Raw genomic sequence first — 11,330 nt, forward strand, 5'->3', positions numbered from 1 at the left:
GGTTTATAATAGCACTGAAATAGAATGAAAACAGTCTAAATATACAGTGATAGGAGATTTTGTAAGCTGTGATACATTCACATCATGTGATATTAGTCAGAGACTGAAATTCAATTAAGAGACAAGAAATAGACCAACCACAAAAATTATTCCCATTTTCTCCAACTGGTCTTCACCTTCCAACCTGCCTCACAAATGTCTTCTAATATGGGGAAATAAGTTCATTCATGAATCTTAGAGCGATTTAGAGGGTACTTTTAAGTCATCTGGTAGTTAAGGGTGAACAAAATTATACTTGAAATGCCAAAACCTCAGTTCATATCCCAGTTATTCTATTTACTATCTTTGAACCTTTAAACAAATCATTTTACTTTCCTGGCTATGAGAAAAATTTGTGTTCTTTCTATTATGAGGACAAGAAACAACTGGGGTTAATCCCCAATTGGACAGACTGGCTTCATTGCAGAAGGAGCCCCCGAAAAGCTGGCAACATTATCCAATGGCTTAGTCAGAGGAGCTAGGGTGCAGCATAGCAGCAGGGTTATAAACATTAAATATTTGATTCAGGAATGTCTAAGTCCATTTGAGGATGTGGGTGTAGAAAAGATTGACAGTTGGCCGGGCGCGGTGGCTCACGCTCGTAATCCCAGCACTTCGGGAGGCCGAGGCGGGCGGATCACGAGGTCAGGAGATCGAGACCATGGTGAAACCCCGTCTCTACTAAAAATACAAAAAAATTAGCCGGGCGTGGTGGCGGGCGCCTGTAGTCCCAGCTACTCGGAGAGGCTGAGGCAGGAGAATGGCGTGAACCAGGGAGGCGGAGCTTGCAGTGAGCCGAGATTGCGCCACCGCACTCCAGCCTGGGCGACAGAGCAAGACTCCGTCTCAAAAAAAAAAAAAAAAAAAAAAAAAGAAAAGATTGACAGTTGTCCCTCAATATGAATTATTTCCTTCTTTGATAGTGGTAGAACTTCGGATTTGAACAACTTTTCTCAGCTCCCCTTGCAGTTAAGAGCCTCCATGCGATTAAGTTCTGCCCAATAGGATGAATCAAATATAACTTGCAATTTCTAGGTAGGGACTCCAAGGGAAGGGATGTTCCTATCCTTCTTTCATGTTCTTGTAGTTGGAAGGTAGACATAGCGGTCAATCATCTTGGACTATACAAAAGAAGATAACACCCTAGAAATATTTTCCTTCGTAAGTGTCTAATAAATATTGGCTCTTCTTATGATGCACAGATACTGGCACATAGCAGATAATAAATATTAGTTTATTTTTCTATTAGATTTTCAGGATGCCATAACAAAATACCACAGATTGGGTGGCTTAAACAACAGAAATTTGTTTTTTTCATAGTTCTGAAGGATGGAAGTCTAAGATCAAGGTGCTGGCAAATTCAGTTCCTGGTGAGGGCTCTCTTTCTGGTTTGTGGACAGCCAACTTCTGGCTGTGTCACGACAAAGACTTTTCTCTGTATAGATGCAGACAGACAGCGAGCCCTAGTTTCTTTTCTTCTTTTTATAAGGATATCACTCCTATCAGATAAGGGCCCCAACCTGATGACCTCATATAACCTTAAAGGCCCTGTCTTCAAATACAAGAGCATTTAAGAGTTAAGGCTTCAACACATTAATTTGGTGTGTATGTGTGGGGGGGGTGGGGACACAATTTAATTCACAAAAATCTTGTTCATCTGTCAGTCCATGTCCCTCATATACAGTTGTTGTAAAGAAGAGACAGAATGAATAGCAAGATTCCTGATAGTAGAGCACCTGCATTTCCTAAACATTGGTATACACTTGTTGAGTCATTTGTATTGGATATTCTGAAAATCATATTCTTGTTATAAAACTATATCTAAATGCTTCGTATCAATACATTGTGGGGAATTAGATTTTAAATAGATTAAATGTGTAATTGGTCTTCACAATGGCAAAGTTAGAATACTACTTTTTAAATTTTATGCTAATAAAAAGTGTTTAAGTTGGCTGAAAATTATGGCTGACAGTTTTTTTCTTTTTCTGAGTGTGTAGCTTTGCCTGGAGACTCAAATCTGCAAATGCAGGAATGATATTTTTCTAGTGCAATAAGTGCTCAATAATATTTATGAATAAATGAGTCTTTATTTTTTTCTTTGCTTAGACTATAAGCTTTAGATGAATCAATTTCCACCTTATGATTTTTCAACTGATTTTATTTATCTCACTCAGTATCTAGCATGTTGGTATCCATTTGGAAAACACTTTATAAGGCGAAATATCTATGAAAAAATATCAAATGGCAATATTTTTAGAAGATCAATTGGTAAGGCTAGGAGGCTTTTTATTAAAAATCTGTATGTCTTAAAGAATATATTGTATATTTTGGCCATAAAAATATTAAGCAATGACTACCTCTGGGCTGTTTCTCAAAAAGCAAAATACAAAAAATATATAACCAACTTATTGATGTTATTTGCAGGAAGTTCCTTTTCCAAGAGATAATTTATCTTCTAATGGAATATTTGTTCAATGTTCAGTAATTTGTCTGTGAACACTACACCATTTTTAACAGAAAAGCCCTAAACTACTTGTAATTCAGATGGACACAGAAGTAGAGACCCAACCATGGGCTCTACCACATGAATGAGAAGTCCGTTGTCAGCTACATGTGCCAAGCAATGTGGAAAGGGGAATGAAAAAAGGTGTGGAAAAGAAAAATGTTGGAAAAGGCCACACAGGTAGGAATGGGCCTGGGTGTACAACACATGAAGACTGTGACAAGACTGGCCTCACAAAAATAGAGAAAGAATATTTTCATAATTTCCTTATGAATGAGGAAAAAAACTTTTCTACTTCGTTATGTGAAGAATTAGAGAGCTCATGAAAGATACACTCATCATATGATCATATGAACCCCAACTTTATCATTCTGTTGGATTTCAGTCTCTTCTTTAAAATACAACACACACACACAACACACACACACCACACACACACACACACACACACACACACTTACTTCCTGGAGCCCAGAGGTCGCTCTGGCTACTTACCTGTCTCTCTCCTTCCCTTGGCAGTTACTTGTCCTCTCTGTCTGATACCACAAGTTAGCACCTACTTGTTCTCCAATTTCAGCTTAGTTCTCACCTTCTTACAGGGAATCTTTGGTTTCACACTGGCTATTATGTGCTCTTAGAGCCTCATACATTTCTTCCATTTAAAAATGAGCACAACTACAATTTCACAAATTTGTGTATGACAATTTAATATCTGTAACTCCACTAGACTGTAAGTTTAATTGGGGTAAGAATCGTATTATTGATTGTTATTATTCTTTCTATTTCAAATTTCTATTTCCCATATCTTAGCACTTAATGAAAGAAAAAAACTGGCATTAGGGGCAAAGAATTATGAAAATATGAGATGGCTCTAGCCCCTGAACAACTCCTGTGTGTCACATGAAAGCTTTTATTCCAAATACTTAGGACTCCTGGCATTCTCTGACACTTTTTGAGGTTGATACCCAGCGTGACTGTAGTTTTCTCTTACCGTATGTTATAGCTCTTTGATTTGCCATGTACCTGAGCTGCCATGAGCATGTGTCTCCATGCTGAGCTTTGCCTTAGCCTGTTTGTTATGATGGCCAGATAAGCTGTGGTCAACACAAATGGACTTGAACCTTACTGGCTTTCTTCCATGCAAGCTGCTCCTGGTAACAATACTTTTTTCATTTCCAGATGAGAAGTCGCTGTCAATCTACTTGAGACTGAACCTGGACATTATTTCCACTGTGAATCTCTTTGCTGGGGTTTGCTTAGCTGAACTGATTGTATATTTCTGGATCTCCTACGAGCGAGCTGCCAACCAGGCCAAACTGTCTGCTGGGGAATTTGAGGAAAATGCTAACTGGAGCTGAGTATAAGCTTGCCAAATTCACGGCTCACCCTGACATTTAGTGGAGACACTTGGTGCACTTAACACAGTATCCCAGCACCCCTTGCCTTAGTTAGTATGATGATTAATTCCTTCCTTGCAGGGTGGAGTTCACTGAACCAAAGTGCATGCTTACAGCCTACATCTGGCCAGAGGACAGATTTCCCTGTACAACATTTATAGAACCCAGGCATTCGGTCTTATGGGACCTGAGGCCTTCTTGGAGTTCAAGTGCCTGAACTGACTATTTGCCGTGATATCTTTGGATGTTATGAATCCTCCCTTAAGAAAAATGCAGGGGGATTTGGGAGTTTGCCATTAGGTCGCATGCAGCTCTGGCCTCTACTGTGGCTCAGTGCATATATAATCTCTGGTGGGAACAATTTAAATGCATCATTAATCCCTTGATGGTCACGAGTAGTTGTACCCTCTGGGGTTTCAGTGGCAGGGCAACCGGCATCTGCTTTCTCATGATTTCCCAATGGAGCCAACAGTTTTTGGCTCTGCATCTTGGTCCCTTTCCACAGTTTTAGCCCTGATTCAATTTGTTAATTTTGTTTTTTTCATGAGAACTTTCTTTGGCTTCACCTATGTGAGTGCCAGTGCTTGGGTACGAAAATAATGTTTTTGCTTCTTTTAGAAGGTGATAAAAGAAAGGACTGGGTCTTATCTTCATCTGTATTCCTAACATCTAATACATCACCTGGAAAATTGTGGGTAATAAGTGCATACATAGAATGGAATCAAATTCTTCCAAGTCTTCTAAAATTAAGGCTCTGTATTTCCTACTGTATTATTTCCATTCCTTTAATAGAAAATTATATACCAAGGATTACCATTATGATGACACCATTTTCTTGGATGTTGGTAGTCATCCTAGAAAGAACATTTTACAAATGTAGTTTTGCTCCTGTAGGACTAAATCTCAGGATTGGTAACATTGCCCTGGGTCTATGTTACAGAAACACAAGAGAATAAAAGCTTTGAATCAAAATATAAATGGTTAGATCATACTTAGGTGGTGGAGGGAATGTTTGAAGTGGGAACTCAGATCTTACGTATACCAGTGTTGGACTCGGGGAGAGGATGAGAGTTTCTTGTCGACAGAGATCACAGACAGGGGAAGCACATTGCACACCTCCAGGAGGCACCACTAACATGGTGTATTATTGAATAGAGTCTTATCTGAGTCCCCTTCTAGATAGGGGCCTGCCCTTTGTCTAGAATTACTAAGAGTTAAGGCCTGGAAGAAACTATAGATGTCATCTAATCTGACTCCTTTATTTTATAATCGAGGAAACTGCAACCCAGACAGGTGAAAATAACTCTGAGGTAACACAGTTAGCTGGTGGCAGAGCTACACCTAGAATACAGATTTCTGAAATTCAAAGTTAACATAATATATAGAGAGTGTCTAGAAGAGAACTTGACACATACATTTAATAATTCCTGTACCCCAAAGACAGGTCCATGTCCACATCCCTGGAACTTGTGAATGTTATCTTATTTGGAAAAAGTGTCTTTGCAGATGTAATTAAGTGAAGGATCTAGAGATGAGAGCCTCTTGGACTATCCAGGCAGGCCCTAAACCCAATGACAAGTGTTATTCTAAGAGACAGAAAGAGAGAAGATGTGGACAAAAGAGGAGGAGGCAACATGAACAGAGGCAGAAATCAGAGTGATGCAGCCACATTACATACCAACCAACACCAGAAGCTGAAAGAGCCAAAGAACAGACCCTCTCCTAGAGCTTTCTTCATGCTTCTGGACTCCAGAACCAAAAAAGAGTACATTTCTGTTGCTTTTAGCCATGAAGTTTATGATGATATGTTATAGCAGCCTCAGAAACCTAATGCAGTAGGTATTAAAGAAGTAAATCCTATTCCTTAATTCTGCTTCTCACTTCTTGCCTCTGCATAAGGATGTTCACAGATCACTTGTTATTTTAAGTAAGTGGCAGTTAGAGCTACCAGGACCTCCACTCAGTACCGTAGCCTCCCTGGGATCCAGGGTAATGTAGTAAAGAGAGAGACTGGTGTGGCTTATTGAATCTTAGGAAATTTTATCGATCTCAGGATGCTACTGGCATCTTGGGAGAAGGCAATAAAATATCACAAGCCTAGTTTCCAGGAAGAAATTTTCATGACGATTTATACGGCTTCTGCCCTTGTTCGTGTTATATAATTTTTCCTAATTCACCCCACACTGTAATTGCCATAACCATCCACATCCCACAGTAGGCTACAGATGATTTATCAGGTGATCTGGAAGAAATAAACCCACATGTATGATCTTAGCTTCTGATTCAGAGAAGATTATGACTTGAGATCCCACTCAGTAGCCTCAGCTGCCACTTATGAGCTCCTGGCATCATGTGAAAAATGTACCAGCTTGCACACACTGGAGAAGTCCCTGGGTAGACCTAGACACTTTCAACATCTTGACACAGGGGTGCATATGTGTCCTCCGCAGTGCCCAGCCTCATTAATAGAGAAGACAAATATACAAATACAGAAATCACATATGACGGCTAAGGGGAAAAGAAAGGGCACTTCTACTCTAAAAGTTCTGAGACAAAAGTGGATGCCAGCTACCACCAGATAGCGCTACATAAAATGAGATGTCAAATTGTAGAGAATAGTAAAGGTATAGTCCAGGGAGAGCAGGGGTGGGGAATAGTCAAGGCATGCTGATTGCAAAACCTGTCTTCCTAAGCTGGGCTGGTACCGCTTAACGCAGTTTTGAAAGAGTGTGCTCTCCTGCTTTCCTGAGACCAACAATGACTTCCAGGGAGAGAATGTCAGGAGGAGAAAACATGGCTGCTGACACCTGAGAGGTCAGAAGGGCCGTGTGAAGACCCACGCACAGCTTGACGCAAGCTCCTGACTAAGGCTTGCTCAGTGAACCCCACAGCTGCCATTACCATGAAAAACAAGATATTCCAGAAAATACTTGTTTTAAATGTTCTGGATTTTGACTTGGGGAATGCAATTCTCTATAAAAGGGCCAATATTTCAGGGAGGTTTAAGCACTTTTTTCATCTATGCTACCATAGTCCTTTTTTCATAGCACTAATATAGCCCTCATCTTCCTGGGCAAATTGCACACACACCTGTCTCTGGAGGATCCAGATGGCAAGATAGATAATAATGATGGACGATGAATAAATGAATGAATCCAATATTGTTTCTTTTATGATTGTGCCCAAGAGTTTTTGTTCCTTAAAACAAGTACACCTTGCAGAGACCTTACGATACAAAGATGTAAGTAACTTGTCTGGGAGCAGGGCAAGTATCTTTATATATAGATAACTGTCTCTTCTTCCTTCAAAATCTAAGGCATAATCTTGGATAATAAACTCACTTTTGAGGGAACTCTTAAATCTTTTTGTCAAGTATTTCAGGCACTTCAATTTCACCCTAAATAAAAAGCTGTGTAATAAATTGGTACGGTTCATTTTCAGGCTTTCCCTAAAGATGCTTTCATTCCCCGATGGGCTCAGCAAACTGACGATGTTCATTAAATTAGGATTACTATTTGGCTTTGACAGGCAAATGTGTTTCCCGGAGCAATGTTGCTTGTACATTTAGAGTGTTGTATTGCTTTGTTTTAAAAGGCATCAGACTGTTTCTTGGTATATTACCAGAAAAGCAATATTAATCCTTCTGGCCTCAAGTAGGAATATTTTTCAGCAAATACAGCAATGGGATTACATCACTCAGGAATATAAATCTACAGATTTTGCTGCTAGAAATCTAGGTTTTTACAGATGCTTGTATTTTAACCAATAAGTAACAAAATTCTGTAAGATTTGTTGATTCATTCAGGTATTTTCTCATTCAACACTCAATGCATATCTATTCTTCCAAGTACTTATTCTTCTTCCTTTATTGCTGAGCGTGAGTTTCTTAAAATCTTTAATAATTGGCTTGTCTTCCATGAGTACTTAAGTTGACCATGATTTGCCTGTTTGGTCTTACTTGGTTCTTTGTTTCTCTTAGAACTACTCTTCTCACCATCAACCTTCTGGAAACTGCTTATTGAATATATTTAAATATTTTCCTAAACTGAAAAGAGAAATTTGCATTTTCCTCTCAGAATATCTTACCTTTGAATAATTTCCAGGGTGGCTTTGGTAAATATCAGTAAGAATTGAATTCATCTTCCTTTTCTATAAGAGAAGAAAACTAGCACAAATCCCTTAATGAGTCGATATTGTTCTAATGTCCAGTGTAGTGTTGCTAATCTGTCAGATATTTATGGGCTAGATAAATAGCTTTAGAAATAAAAGACCTTTCTAGCTTTTTCTGTTCCTACATTACTAAGAAAAGCAACATTCCTTCAGGAGCTTCTGATAAAGACATGATCCCACCACTGAAACTGAATGGAGAAAGGTTCCCGGCCTTACACAAATCTGTAAATCAGCTCAAGAAGAAAAATGTATTTTAAGAGAGATTTCATCTATGAACTGACTTACTTAAACCCTCAGGAGCTGGTAACCAAAGTTTTGATTTTTTAAGTTATTAGTTTTAAAAACCAAGATAGAGAAATAACCTTAAAGTGGATGAATTTCTTGGACTCAAAAAAATTAAAGTTAAAACATGGAAAGTTTAAACCAGTGTGGAGAGGATAAGACATCACAAATAAGAGTTGAAAGCAGGATAAAAGAGTAGAATTGATGAGGGCAATTTAAATGGGTTTTTGTCAAATAGTCAGTGTGAAAAAAAACTCAAATAAATCAACTGGATTCATTTTTATCAGAGGCTGACACCAAATGAGGACATTGGGCTGGGTGTCAGTCAGTCCCTGACAAACAGAATCTATCTTATTTTTCCCTTCCCAAAGTGGTATACAGACATAGTTCAGCACCTGAATTAGTGTTCCTTATTTCACTTAAACCAATCAATATTTATTCATCTTATTTACAACAGAGCTCAAAACATAACACACAGCTGCTTGATCAGTAACTTAAACTCACATCTAATCTCCTAGATTACGTATGTGCATGTGTGTGTGTGTGTGTGTGTGTGTGTGTGATGTAGGCAAAGTAAGTGGACAAATAGCCAATAACCATTTTGGCAGCTTAATAGGTTGCTTGTTTGGGATCTTAATAGGTTGCTTGTACTGAACACGTTCAGTACTGGTAAAGCTTGAGAGGAGTGCCAAAACAATATTCCTTTCTATGCTTTACCCCCTATATCAAGCCAATTCTAATGGTTGTGATTAAACCCTACCTCTTCCAAAAATCTCTCTGATTGCTCCAATGCACAGCATTCTCTCTTCTGAAATCTTATAACATTGTCAAATATAATTCTCGTAATAGACTTGATACATATCACACACTAATCTGCAGTGTGTTTATGTGTTGCTTGTGTGTGTATGCCTTATGACCTCAGTGAAACTACAAATTGCTCAAAGATTGGAATTAAGCCTTAAACTTCATAATCTGCCTACCTAGGAGAGGGCGAGGCACACACAGGGTCTTTATTCGTTATTATTCATCTTTAAAATATGTATTTAATTATAAGCAATTGGATTAATTAACAGTTAATAATTATTAATTTACAAACATTTATACAGGATCTATTACGTGCTCAGCACTATTATAAGTGCTAGGGATTTAAAACGGACAATATCTCTGCCCTCATTGAGTTTGTATTCTACTCAGGAAGACAGGCAATAAACACATAATAAAATAACAAAATAATGCCAGATTGTGATAAGAGTTATGAAGAAAAATAAAGCCGAGTGAGAGAATAGAGAGAATTGGGCTATTCTAGATAGGGCACTCCCAGATAAATTCTCTGAGGAGGTAATATTTGAGCTGCAGCCTAATATAATTGAGGGAAAAAGCCATATAAATATCTGGGCATTGAGTTTTCTGGGCACTTGAGGTTGGTCTATTTAAGGAACAGCAAGAAGACCCCAATGGCTACAGGAAAATACATGTGAAGGCAAATGGTGGATTAATATATATGAAATAAAATACTTGTTTTTATATATTTCTGGGCATATATATATAGCCCAGAAATATATATATATATATATAAATATATGTATATTTTTATGCACATTATATATATTATAAAAACCTTTTTTATATAATATATAAAATATATATAAATATATAAATATATATATATGCCCAGAAAACATTATTTTCCAAGAAGTTTCTCACTCTTTTGTATTTATTATATATGCCTTTTGTTCTCATTGATACCTCCAATGTATTTTGGTTCTGATCTCCCAGTCTTTTACCTCTCCTGTATTTACCTCTGTTAGGCACTCTTGAATCGAGACCACCCTTCTCAACTAGAGAAATACCAGAATCCTGTTTCATACTGGATCCCTCTCACTTATTCAAGCATCATCTTCTTTACTCTTCCCAGCGATCATCTTCTTTACTCTTACCTCCAGGTTCATGTGTGGTTGCCAGAAGGCATTTCCATAGTATATAATGGGTTCCACAGTATCCTGAGTTCCCTAGTCTCAACAAAGATCTGAAATCCTTTTACTCAACTCCGTTTAACTCCTGTCTTATTCTGAGGTTCCTAGTAAACGGAGACTGAACATAGATTAAATGCTGATCATTTGTTTGGGAAGTGATACACAGTGGCAGTGAGAGTAAAATAAATGGGAAATGAGGCAGGAAAGGCTGAGTAGCAATGCAAGGCGACCAGTTACAGCTAGAGCCACTGCTTCATGGCAGGCCACGAAGAGACGTAGGCAATCAGTCAGCGAATGTGTCATTTAAACTCAGTAGTGTGTATAGTAAATATTTAACAACGATCCCTCCATGGAGTGCAGTGTTTGCCAATTTCCATGGTGTAAATAGTCCAACCATGGCTGATTTTAAGCTACCAATGTGACATCACCGAATGCAGGATTGGAAAGGTGTGTATACAATTGGCTCTTAAAAACCTACAAGAGTCAGTTCCATTATACCACTAAATAGACTGCACAAGGTATATTCCCATAGGCTATTGAAAAAACATGCATATAAGAAGTTCCTTGGAGAGAGAAGAAATTTAGCTACTTGACTTTTTTTCATCTCCTTTCCCCATTGGTCAAATTTCACTGCATGAGTAGATAAGTACCTTGCACTTCTGGGCATATAATTGGGCCCCTTTGACAACTATTTGAGAAGCTAGATTCCTCTTTTTGTGGTGTGGTATTTCATCAGATCTGTAAGTAGAAGAAGTCAGAAATTTGGATGCGAGGTTGGTAGGGCTCAGACTGCAGAACCACAGATTTAGGTCAAAGTGTTGGTTTTGGCAGAACGAGTAGCAGAGGTTCTAGAAGGCAGATGAGGCTGAGAAAATCTGAGCAAATAAGAAATGCTTAATACAGTTATGCTGTGAACCACACATCCTCCCAATTTATGTCCAGTTTGCATACTTCAATATAAGGTCT

Source organism: Nomascus leucogenys, chromosome 5 (genome assembly GCF_006542625.1).
Source record: "Nomascus leucogenys isolate Asia chromosome 5, Asia_NLE_v1, whole genome shotgun sequence".
Taxonomy (NCBI): Eukaryota; Metazoa; Chordata; class Mammalia; order Primates; family Hylobatidae; genus Nomascus; species Nomascus leucogenys.